The following is a 13,082-nucleotide window of genomic DNA, read 5'->3' as shown; positions in this document are numbered from 1 at the left end:
GGATTGTGACAAATTGGTATGAGAGAAATAGGTTGCTCAGATCTCACGAGTCATGAGCAATTCTAGTACAGGGTTGTGGATCAATATGGAGACATTTGTACTTATCTTCGAGAGGCTACATGACTGTTAGGGAAAACGTCTCTTTCTTTCATTCTTTGTCGTGCAGATTTGTTTATCTATAAGTATGAATCTTTGACTTTCTATTCTCTCACAGATGGTGAGGACACGATCATCTGCTGCAGCTAACTAGGCACCAGTATCTCAAGCCAGGGCCGTGAGAGGTTTGGGCTAAGTTAGGGGTGGAGTACGTGCCGCAGCTAGAGCCATGCTTGTGCAACTGATGTGGATCCACCAGGTTTGTGGAGCAATTTCATGATTATGTTGAGCCAAAGGTACCAGCTCAGGTTCCCCAGGGTTTGTTTCGCCAGTTGTTCGGGATGCTTTGATCTGTATGGTTGGGTTGTTCGAGAGTTTGGCTTACGTCGGGGCATTTCCAATTATACCATCTACTTCCCAAAGAGGGGGCGGAGCACAAACTCCAGCTACTCGTGCCCCAAAGCATATGCCCCATAGTTATCAGACTCTTATAGTGTTACTATTTGGGGGAGTTCAACCTTTTATTTTCGCCCAACCTAAGGATAAGCCTGCGATGTCAGCTGATGAGCTGAAGAGGTTAGATAAGTTCATGAATTTTCATCCTTCTCACTTCAATGGTACGCCTTCATAGGATGCCTAGGGATTCTTAGATCTTTGACATAAGATTTTGCGCAATTTGGGAGACGAGTACAATGGAGTTGATTTCACCGCTTTCCAGATCCAGGGTCCAGCCAAGAGGTGTTGGAAATTTTATGAGTTGGACAGAGCAGCATGATCACTTCCTCTTACATGGGCTCAGTTCTCCAGGGTCTTTTTGGAGAAGTTTGTGCCACACACCTGGTGAGAGGAACTAAGGAAGCAGTTTGAGTACCATCAGCAGGGTTAGATGTTAGTTACTGAGTATGAGACAAATTTTACAAAGCTATCCCAGCATGCTACTGCTTTGATTCCCATTGAGGTAAAGGGAGTGAAAAGATTCATTGAGTATCTTCACTACAGTATTCGCCTTGCTACGACTAGAGAGACTGAGATGAGGACTTCATTTCACTAGGTGGTAGAGATAGCGCGTCATGTTTAGCGCATCCGGAGAGAGATTGGGGAGATGATTTAGGGTGGGGACAAGAGGTACCGACATTTATGTAGCTTTGGTGGTTCCTTGTCTGTAGGCCAAGGACGATTTGGGACATGCCACCCTAGCAGGCCAGTTTAACATTCACCATCACCTAGTTGAGGTGCTTCTATGCAATATTCATTCACTGTAATTACAGCGCAGAGTTCTTATCGTGCTCCATTTGCTCAGGGTTCATCGATACCGGGTTCTTCTAGTGGTTATTCTTATTCACGGGGATGACTTAGGCCCCACAATAATTTCTGGGTAGAGGTTGCTATTAGTGTGGAGAGTTGGGGCATGTCAGGAAATATTTCCCCCGTCTTCGCAAAGGTCCTGTACAACAGGGAGGTCAGACTATGATTTATGCGTCGGTTGCTACACCCCTCGCTCAACTAGCTCGTGATGGAGGTCATCCTAGACGTAGTCATCCTAAATGGAGAGCTCAATCTAGTGGAGGTCAGACCATATTCTATGCATTCCCAGGGAGGACTGAGGTTGTTGCTTCTAATGTAGTGATTATATGTATTGTTTCTATATGCCATAATAATGCTTCAGTATTGTTTGATCTTGGTCCTACTTATTCATATGTATCATCATATTTTTCTTCTTGTTTGGATATGCCTCGTAGTTCTCTTGATGCTCATGTGTATGTGTGTACAAATTTTGGTGATTCTATTATGGTGAAATCGGTCCATCGGTCCTGTCTGGTCACTATTTGTGGTTTTGAGATGATGGTGGACTTTCTACTGTTAGATATGGTGGATTTTGATGTGATCTTGGGTATGGATTGGTTATTTTGATACCATGTTATTCTTGATTGTCACTCTAAGACTGTGACTTTGGTGATGCTGGGGTTACTGTGGTTTGAGTGGAAGGGTTCTCTTGGGTGCCCTCCTAGCAGAGTGATTTCATTCTTGAAGCCTCAACGGATGGTTGAGAATGAGTGTTTTGCGTATCTAGATTTTGTCAAAGATGTTAGTACTGACACTCCTACTATTGAGTCAGTTTCAGTAGTGAGGGAGTTTCCGAATTTGTTTCCTATAGACCTTATCGGGCATGCCACCTGATAGAGATATTGATTTCGGCATTGATATGGCACAAGGCACTCAGTCTCTTTCTATTCCAACGTATCGCATGGCTCTAGTGTAAGGGCCGTAAATGTCACCTAAATTCAGGGTTTCGTGGTGCCGAGGTAGGCTAATATATTTGAAGGTTGTATGGACTTTTTGGGTTCAACAAAGAGTTTGGGAGTTAAAGAAAATTTGTTGTAGAACAGGGCATTTCTACGGTCAACTAAGCGACCACAAAACTGATCTACGGACCGCAGATCCGCCACAGAGTGAAGCAGAGAAATGGGCCAATTTTAGGGGTTATTTTGCAGTCAACAATGCGACCGCATAATCGTTTCGTGGGCCGCACATCAATCGCCGAACCAGCATAATGATTTTTGGAGGGAAATTCTACGGTCCATTCTGCAGCTGCACAATTGATATGCGGGCCGTAGACCTGGCCTCAGACTAGACCAAAACAGCCCAGTTTTTGGGACCGTTTCTACCGCAAACCTGATCTGTGGTGCACTTTGTGACCGCAGAGTTAAGTTTGGAGGGACCATTTTCTGGTTTTAAAACCTGACCCCATTTATATAAAACAACCTTATGGGTCATTTTAGAAGGTTCAGACTGATAATTTAGAGAGAGGAACGTGGTCTAGAGTGAGAAGAAAAATTCCTAAGCTATTTGTTCATCAATCTTTGCTCAAGTCTGGAAGCATTCACAAGGATTACTCACAAGGACTTCATCCAAGAGGTAAGAGTCTAGCCCTAGCATTCAATTTCTAAATTTGGGTTAGGAATAGGTAATGGGGAGGAATGTTTTGAGAATAAGAGTTGTTATTTATGCATGCATGTACTAATAAAGGTGGTATAAAGGTTGTGGAGTATTTTTGGGTGGCCTATTGACGTGGGGATTGGTTGTGGGGGTAAATGAGTCCACCATAAAAGGACCTTGAAACCTTAATGCACACCTAGTGCTTGATAAAATGCTCAAATGAGCTGAAACCCCGGGTATCTTCCTAATTATGGTTCAAATTTGTCATGTTTCTAATAGATTGAAGTCGCTAGGATTTTCGGAATATTATAGTAATTTAAGCAAGCTCAAGCGAGGTATGTTGGCTAAACTCCTCTTGTAGAATAGATTTCCATGACGTCCTCGTAAGTTGCAATTATGTTTGGCTCAATTTCTTATGTATCATGTTCCGAGTCCTTCCTAATAGAGTATATTATCATAAAATAAGTGTTATGTTGAAAGATGTATGTACCCAAAATGTGTTCCAAATGTTCCTATCATATCATGATTCCTTTCGAGAATGAAATCTAGTATGATCAATTTATCAAATGTGTTGTGATTTAAAAAGCATGTTTCAATTGCAAGCTAGTATGCCTAATCGTGGTATAGAAACTCAATGTGCGTAAGACTCTTGTTTGCTCATATGTGTACTTAAGGTCTTGATTTAAAATTCTCTTATTGATGATAATTATTGGTAACACCTGAAAGTTTTAAGGGTGAGTATGAAATATGAAATACGGCCGACGTCCCGAGAATGATATTACAATTGTGGCCACTAGTGCCAATAAAATGGTAAGATATTTGAAAGATTATGAAATGAGTTGCAAATCCTTTGAATAATAAATGCTTTGGGAGTATCGTTTAGTCACCGAGGAAGGGTAGGTCAAAATAACCTAACCCCAAAACTATATGTGTCGGTGTAGGAGTGATTGAGGGGTAACTCCCCGTGTTGAAGTGATGAGATTGTTTCCCCTTATATGGGATGAGATTGATAAGTTGAGATATTTCCCCTCAACTGGGATGATATTATTTCTAGCAGGATGTGATGTGATGTCGACCCACACGGCATTGTGGTGAGATGACTTAGCCGATCGTGCTGAGAGCAGACGCCATATAGCAGACATGGTGGTGCTGTGATTGGATGTCTCGGGGTGAAATAGCTTGGCCGATCGGGCTGAGATCGGACTCCGTGCTAAAATCATGGTGGTATATCGGTACTAAAGATCTCTCAACTTAAAAATATTGAAACTTACTTGAAATTGACTTTTCTCCTAATGTGACACCGTGATACTGTTTGAGGCTCTTATTGATTTCATGTTACCTTCTCCTTTCATAGTTACTCATTCTATTGAGAGGGTGTTTAGTTTTACATGCCAGTACTATTTTATATGTACTAGAGTCCCCTTTGACGGGCGCGCTTCATCTTTAATGGATGCAGGAGGTTCCATAGCAGGTGGTATTGATTAGTGATAGCAGCATACCCTCTCCACAGCTGACTTGGTGAGCCCCATTTCATTTCGGGGTCTTGTATCTTTGGTCCTCTATGTATAATTTTTTGAGGTATAGCTAGAGCCTTGTTGTCGTCACTATCATGCTACTCTTTTGTATCTATTAGAGGCTCCGTAGACATAGCGTGGGTGGCACCTTCATTTTAGGAAGTGAAATTAGAAATGTTGTATTTGTATCATATGTTTCCACTTCTAAACTATGAATGTGTAATGTAATATATTTGGAAATCTTGAATGAAGTTCTAACGGTAATGAAATTTGGATTGTTCATGTAACCTTTTCATTGTCTAACTAATGAAATATACCTTCTCTTTATTCATGGGTGAGTCTGTGTAGAAGGCATTGTACAGGCTTGCTTGGTCGGGTTATCTCGGTTAAGCGCCGGTCGCGCTCCCAAAGTTTGGGGCGTGACGTCTGGTTGAGCTTAAGGAATTGAAGGAGCACTTATAGGAGTTGTTAGATAAGGGGTTCATCATGTCTAGTGTGTCACCTTGGGGTGCACCCGTGTTATTTGTTAAGAAGAAAGATGGGTCTTTTAGAATGTGTATTGACTATCGATAGTTGAACAAGGTGACCACCAAGAACAAGTATCCACTGCCGTACATTGATGATTTGTTTGATCAGCTTCAGGGTGCTAGGGTGTTCTCAAAGATTGACTTGAGATCGAGCTATCACCAGTTGAAGATCAGGGCTTCGGACATTCCTAAAATTGCTTTTAGGACTTGTTATGGGCATTATCAGTTTTTGGTAATGTCGTTTGGATTGACTAATTCCCCATGAGCCTTCATTCATTTGATGAACAATGTGTTCTAGACGTATTTTCATTCTTTTGTCATTGTATTCATTGATGATATATTGGTGTATTCCCGTAGTAAGGAGGAGCATGAGCAGCACTTGAGCATCGTGCTCCTGACTTTGACGGAGAAGAAGTTGTATGTGAAGTTCTCCAAGTGCGAGTTTTGGTAAGACTCGATTTCATTCTTAGGTCATGTGGTATCTACTGATGGGATCACGGTGGACCCGAAGAAGATTGAGGCAGTTCAAAGTTGGCCCAAACCTTCTACCGCTACAGATAGCAGAAGTTTCTTATCTTTGGCTGGTTATTACCGTCGCTTTGTAGAAAGATTTTTTTCTATTGTAGTCATGTGATTGGATGAATGTGAGGAGATCTTTCAAAAGCTCAAGGCAGTTTCGACTACAGCTCCAGTTTTGGTTTGGCCTTAAGGATCGGGGTCATATACGATATAGTATGATTCTTCGTGGGTTGGCATTGGGTGTGTGTTGATGCAGGATTGTAGGGTGATTGCCTGCACGCCCGTTGAATCCCCATGAGAAGAACTACCCAATGCATGATATTTAGTTAGAAGCTATTCTACACGCGCTCAAGATTTCGAGGTATTACTTATATGGCGTGTCTTGTCAGGTGTATATGAATCATCAGAGTCTTCAGCATCTATTCAAGAAAAGATTTGAACTTGAGGTAGTAGAGGTGGTTAGAATTATTGAAGGACTATAATATCACTATTCTTTATCATCCAGGGAAGGCTAATGTGGTGGCCGAAGCTTTGAGTAGGTAGGCAGAGAGTATGAGTAGTTTAGCATTCATTCTAGCTGTGGAGTGGCCCTTAGCTATAGATGTTTAGGCTTTGGCCAATAGATTTATGAGATTGGATATATCAGAGCATAGCAGAGTCCTTGCAAGTATTGTTTCACATTCATCTTTAGTTAAGCGCATTAAGGATCGTTAATATACGCACCAAGAGTTTGCTTCAGAAGATTGATATACCGTAGTGGCAGTGTGAGCATATCACTATGAATTTTGTGGTAGGTTTGCCACAGACATTGAGGAGATTTGATGTTATTTAGGTCATTGTGGACAGACTGACTAACTCTGCACATTTTATTCCACTCATGACTTAATATACTTTTGAGAAGTTGGCTAAGATCTATATCAGGGAGATTGTCCACTTGCATGGTGTACGTGTTTCTATTATCTCGGTTCCTAGTACTCAGTTTACTTCATATTTTTGGAGAGCTTCTCAGTGTGAGTTGGTCACACAGGTTGAGTTGAGTACTTCTTTTCACCCTTAGACAAATGGGTAATCTGAGCGGACCATTCTGATTTTGGAGGATAAGTTGAGAGCTTATATCATAGATTTCGGAGGCCAATAGGATCAATCTCTTCCATTAGAAGAGTTTGCATACAAGAAAAGCTATCAGTCGAGCATCTAGATGGCTCCGTATGAGGCATTATATGGGAGACAATGTTACTCTCCAATTGGTTGGTTTGAGAATGGCAAGGCAAGTCTATTGGGCACAGATTTGGTTCGTGATGCTTTAGAGAAGGTGAAATTGATTCAGGAGCAGCTTCATACAGCACAGTCCAAGAAGAAGAGTTATGCTAATAGGAAGGTTGGCAATATGGCTTTCATGGAGGGTAAGAAGGTTCTTCTTTGAGTTTTGCCTATGAAGGGCGTGATGAGATTTGGGAAGAAGGACAAGTTGAGACCTCGATATATTGGTCCTTTGAGGTGTTAAAGAGTGTTGGTGAGGTGGCCTACAGAGTGACTTTTCCACACAGCTTATACAGAGTTCAGCCAGTATTCCATGTTTTTATGCTCTGGAAGTATTATAAGGATTTGTCACATGTGTTGGATTTCAGTTCAGTGTAGTTGGATGCGAATCTGGCTTATGAGGAAAAGTCGGTGGCTATTATAGATAGTTAGGTTCGAAAGCTGAGGTCTAAGGATATTGCATCAATTAAGGTACAATAGAGAGGTCAACTGGTCAAAGATGCAACTTGGGAGACAGAGCATGATATGTGGATTAGATATCCTCACCTTTTTTATATCCTAAGTATGATGGTCATTTTGTGTATTTGAGCACCGTTCCCCTATTTGATTCTTCCTGTATGCTTGTTTGTCATTTTGTGACTTGCAGGGATAGTTGGTTTGGTTTCAAAAACTTTTGGAGTGACTTGGAACACATAGTTCCATGGTTGGAAACTTAAGTTGTAAGAGCTGACCAAGGTTTAACTTTTCTGTAAATGACCTCGTATCGGTGTTTTGATGGTTCCAATATGTTGTTATGGTGATATTGGACTTAGGGTAATGTCCTAATTTAGGTTTAGATGTTCCTAGGTTGATTTGGCTCTAATTGGCGAAAGTTGAAAATTTGAAGGTTAGAAAGTTCGTAAGTTTAACTAGGAGTTGACTTGCAAGATATTAGGGTCGGATTGTTGTTCCAGGACTTGGAAGGATTAGCATCGTTATGTCATTTGGGAGTTCAGTTCAGATTGTTTAGGCCTGAATCGAACATTTGGTTTGAAGTTGGAAGTTCATGAACTTAAGATATTGATCTTGATCGACGATTTGTGGTTTTGATGTTAATTTCAATGTTTTGATTCTTTGGATAGGTTTTCGGAGGTATTTGGACTTGGTGGTGTGACTGGACAAGGTTACATGGGTCTCATGTTTGTTTCAAATGAAATTCAGACCATTTTAAAGTTGGATAGCAGTTCTAGTTCTGGTGTTTCACACCAGCAGGTTTGGTCCGTAGGTGCGAGTCCACATAAGCGGATGTGAGGTCGCAAAAGAAAGTTTGTCTGGGATCAGGGATGTCCGAAACTACTGAGCTCTATGTGCAGATACACATTCGCATGTGCAATACTTAATCCACAAAAGCGGGATTTTGGTCGCAGAAGTGGCAAGTTGGTGCTTTAATTTGTTTCTGCATCTACAGGTTACTTTCCTTATATGCGATATCGCATAAGCGATATTTGGGATCGCAGAAGCGGTAATCACTGTGCAGAACATTTCTTATTAGGGTTTGGCTTCAGTTATAATATTTTGAGATTGGGAGCTCAGATTGGAACGATGTTTGAGGCATTTTCCACCCACTTGGATTGGGTAAGTGTTTTTAACTCGGATTTGATTATTATTCATGATTCTATAATTGGTTTTGGCTTATCGTTGATGAAATCTATGGGAGAAAATAGGGGTATTAAATAAATTTTGGAGAATGAAAAGTTGAGATTTGAACCTTGATTCGGAGTCGAATTAGGATGAAACTTGTATATTTGGACTTGTGTTGGAATGGGTGATCGGGAGTTGTGACTTTTTTCGGGTTCTGTGGTGCAGGCGTGGGTTGAATTTTTGGTAGACTTTGTGTTTTTTATTAAAGATCAATACATTATACTCCAATATTGTTTTCTTTAGCATTATTAAACGCCATGGTGTATTATTTGACTAGATTCAAGCCGCTCATAGGTCGATTCGCATGGGAAGGCATTTTTGGAGTATCAACCTGTCTTGTTGGAGCTAAGTAACTTGTCTAAATATGGTTTGTGGGTAATGTACCATTGGCTTTGGTATTTGATACATGTTGAGGGATGATGCACATGCTACGTGACATGCATATGTGCGTACACCAGGGTTATTCATGATCCAGGTAGACTTTAGGCTATTATGTGCCTTGTTTTGCTAAAAAGCCTCTTTGTTATCATGTTTCATTTTCTTGTATGACTACATGAGCTATTATGCATATTAGAAATAATTTCTAGGCTATATGTTTATCTGTTTGAGACGTGATATTGCTATTCTCGTTTTATTGAGTTGTTTGCCTTAATTGTAGTCATATTCTCAGTCATGATGATCCATGTAAATGTTATATCTCTGTGCATTCTTTATATGTTATATCACATGTTGTGGGTGCCCTTATATGTGTAATACAGGTTGAGCTTAGTATTGCGAGATATGAGCATTTGAGACTTGAGTGGTTGATGACTGATCTTCAGTCATAGAACGGATTTGATATTGATAGTGAGTTGACGCGTGCGCTATGCCCTATATTGGGATAAGTGGTATTGATTGTGAGGTGATGCATGGCCCAGACACCATATTGGGCTAAGAAATATTGACCGTTTCGGCACCCGTATAGTGCTAAGTGTGGTTGTGTGTGATGATTGGGTATTCTTGATGATTTAACTGCGATATTATTGATTCTAGCATGCATACTTGTCATGCAGGTATAAAGTTGTGTTTCTTCCTTCATGCTACTTGGTACTTGATGTCTCTATTTGATGCGTATAAATGGAATCACAGTTAAATTGACAAAACCATGTTTAGGTAATTTTTGTGGAAGAATTTATGCCTTGACTGTTATTCTTGAAAAGCATGCTTATTTCTTTTCTTATTGTGAAAAGGTTGAACTTGAATTTATTTGAGCTACTTTTCCTTTTTCCGTCGTTATATCATTATTCTTGTTATTTGGCTATTGGAAATGAATATTGGACCTTGCCAAGCTCTTCAGTGCTTTCAACCTGAGATTAGGCTCGTTACTTATTAAGTACATGGGGTCGGTTGTACTCATACTATACTCTGCACTTTATGAGCATGTCCGGGTGCTGTGGAGAGGGGTGATTGCTAGAGAGCGGCATCAGTACCAACTTTGGAGATTTTGAGGTAGTTGTTATTTTCCTTCGTAGGCCTTGAGGCCCCTTTTTATTAGTTCATGTTATTTCTGTTATATCTTTCAGTCAGTTCTGTGTCTTAGGATCAGACTTTGTATTTAAATTTTGTAGGTGTCATGTACTCGATGACACCAAGTCGTAGGATGGATTTCGCTCGTATTTTTATAATTGACTTCAGTTATTTATAATTATTTCGCAGTTAAGACTATTTAATACTGCTATTTAAGTTTACTTTAGATTATTTCTTCTTGGATTGCCTAGCAAGCAATATTAGGTGGCATCACCACTCTGATGGGATTTTGGGTCCTGACAAAAACCAAGTAACAATTACTTACACTCCAATATTGTAGTTAAATCTCTCTTCAAAATCTCCTCCTCTCATTCTCCCAACTTCAAAATTGGTGAAAATAAGCTAAATCCTGAAATTCGACCACAAGATACTCGTGATCGCAACTTATGCATTGTTATCGCGACTCGGCCCCTATGATTGTGAAGTACACCTAGAAGACCCTAGGCGATCGCGAAGAACAATCCCTACTCCCGGCCAAACCTTCTACGCGATCGTATATAACCCATTGCGACCATAATGCTCCACCAGCCAACCTTACGGGGTCGTGATTGTGAGGAACAAAACCACCACTGCCATTAACCTTCCATGGTGCTATTTTGGCTACACCTCCCGCTTTGTCAAGTATACTACAAAGAATGGCATAGATCGGTAGGAAATACCATTCTGGCACAATATGAGGCAGGGTGAACAACCCCGGTCCCCTAGGCCCTACCCTTGTGGTACTGCACAATTCAAGATTTTAGCATTCTCACATTCTTGTGCCTTACCAGGGAAATTCTTCATAGCGCCCGAATCAACAATGTGATAATAACCTACTCTGGCACGAGTAGTTCCGAGGCGTTGTAAACCACCAAGGACTACTAACCTCACTTAGAGATCTATGAAATGCCAATAATAGGTCGGTACAATTATTTAATCATGAAATTGAAAACAACAATAATTCTTTACAATTCTTATCAACCAGTTCTATCAAGTCATATGAAATATATTTCAGCCATTCAAAATATTAAGAAAATATATGCAAGTCATGAAATGCATATATTATAATTTAATGGACTATTCTTTTACAATTAACAGTATAATATTATAAACGCCTTTCATAATTCTAACAGATAATGTGAGTGTAACGACCCGACCGATCATTTTGAGCTTTAGTACTTCGTTTGTCAGTTTGAGACCTTTAGTAGCTCCACATTATGCATTATGACTTGCGTGTATGGTTGATTTTTATTTTCTAGAGGTTCGGATTTGATTTGGAAGTATAATTCTCAATTCCGAAGCTTTAAGTTAGAAGAGTTGACCAAGGTTTGAATTTTGAGTAAACGACCTCGGAATCAGGATTTGATAATTTCAATAGGTTCGATGGTGATTTTGGACTTGGGCGTATGTTCGGATTTGAATTTGGATGTTACTAGAAGGTTTCGACTCTATTTGTCGAAAGTTGACAATTTGAGGAATTAAAGAATTCACATATTTGACTGGGAGTTGACTTTGAGGCTACCAAGGTCAGATTGTTGTTCCAAGAATTGGAATAGGTCTGTTTTGTCATTTGGGACTGGTGTGCAAAGTTTGGGTTCATTCCGGATTGATTACATTTGAATCAGACGTTTGGTTCGAAGTTAGAAAATTATGAACTTAAGAGATTGATCTTATTCGATGATTCTCGATTTTGATGTTAATTTTTGTGTTTTGAGCCTTCAGATAAGCTTGGATAATGTATCTAGACTTGTGTCACGACCCAAAATTCCACTAGTCATAATGACAGTATTTTATCAAACACTAGGTAGACATTATGATTTCAAGGTCCTCTTATGGTGGATTTCTTCATCCCACTACCCAAAGTTTATCCAATTGAGCTCAATGATCTTCCCACAAACCTTGATAGTACATGCATGCATAATGAACAACTTCCACTCCCAAGAATTGCTTTTCTCATTACCTATTTTCAGGTAAATCCCGAAATTGACGGCTAGGGAGTTGAATTTTACCTCTAGGATGAAGACCTAGTGAGTTTTCCTTGTGCATTCTCCAACCTTTGAGCAAGAATTGATGAATAATAAGTTTAGGAACTTACCCTCTCAATCTATGGCTTTACCTCTTTCTAGAAATATCAGACTTTCTCTTTACAAATGGTCCCTGACGACTATATATCGAAATAGGGTTGGGTTATGAAATTAAAAAAAATGAAGCCTCGATACAGATCTGCAGTCTCATAAATGACCGCATAACACTTCCGTGGTCCGCAAAATGGACCGCATAATGGCCCTAAAAAACTAGTGATTTATGTGCAGGTCTACGATAGGTCTGCGGTCCGCAGACCAATTCTGCGGTCGCATAAAGGACCGCAGAACCTCCTTCTAAAATTTCTCATGATGGCTTCTGCGATGGATATGCGGCTCGTGAAACGGTTATGCGATCGCATAATGGGCCGCATAATGGTTCTCAAAATTTGCTCACGTTCTGCTTCACTCTGTAGCCGATCTACGGCCCACAAAGTGGTTCTGATGTCCTATATTGGATAACAGAAATGCCATGGTCCGCAAAAATGATTACTTCAACTCCCCAACAAACTATTCAACCCAAAAAGACCGTACCGCGGCGAGCTACAACCCTCGACCACATTACTCTACCTCGGCGCTACGAAACACCAAATTTTAGGTAAAATTTTATGGGACCTTACAATAAAAATATGATAGAATGAGAGAGTCTATAGTCATGTCAAGGAAAAGACAAGAGCAGACATGCCTTGAGACAATAAAATTGTATAAGCCATAAAGTCATACCCTCATTTCGAGAAATGAGTTGGTGACTCAAACGTGATTACCAGAAGGCTAAGTTAGACCCCCGGAGTAATAGAAATCAGTATGGGCTAGTGAACAAGATAAACTAAACATGAACTAAGGATCGTAAGATTTGATAATAGTCGGCATCGTGAGAATTTAAGAGATAGCATTCCAGCAATAATAGAATGGATAACAAAAGA

This window comes from Nicotiana tabacum, chromosome 23 (genome assembly GCF_000715075.1).
Source record: "Nicotiana tabacum cultivar K326 chromosome 23, ASM71507v2, whole genome shotgun sequence".
NCBI lineage: Eukaryota > Viridiplantae > Streptophyta > Magnoliopsida > Solanales > Solanaceae > Nicotiana > Nicotiana tabacum.
This window is presented reverse-complemented; position numbering follows the sequence as displayed.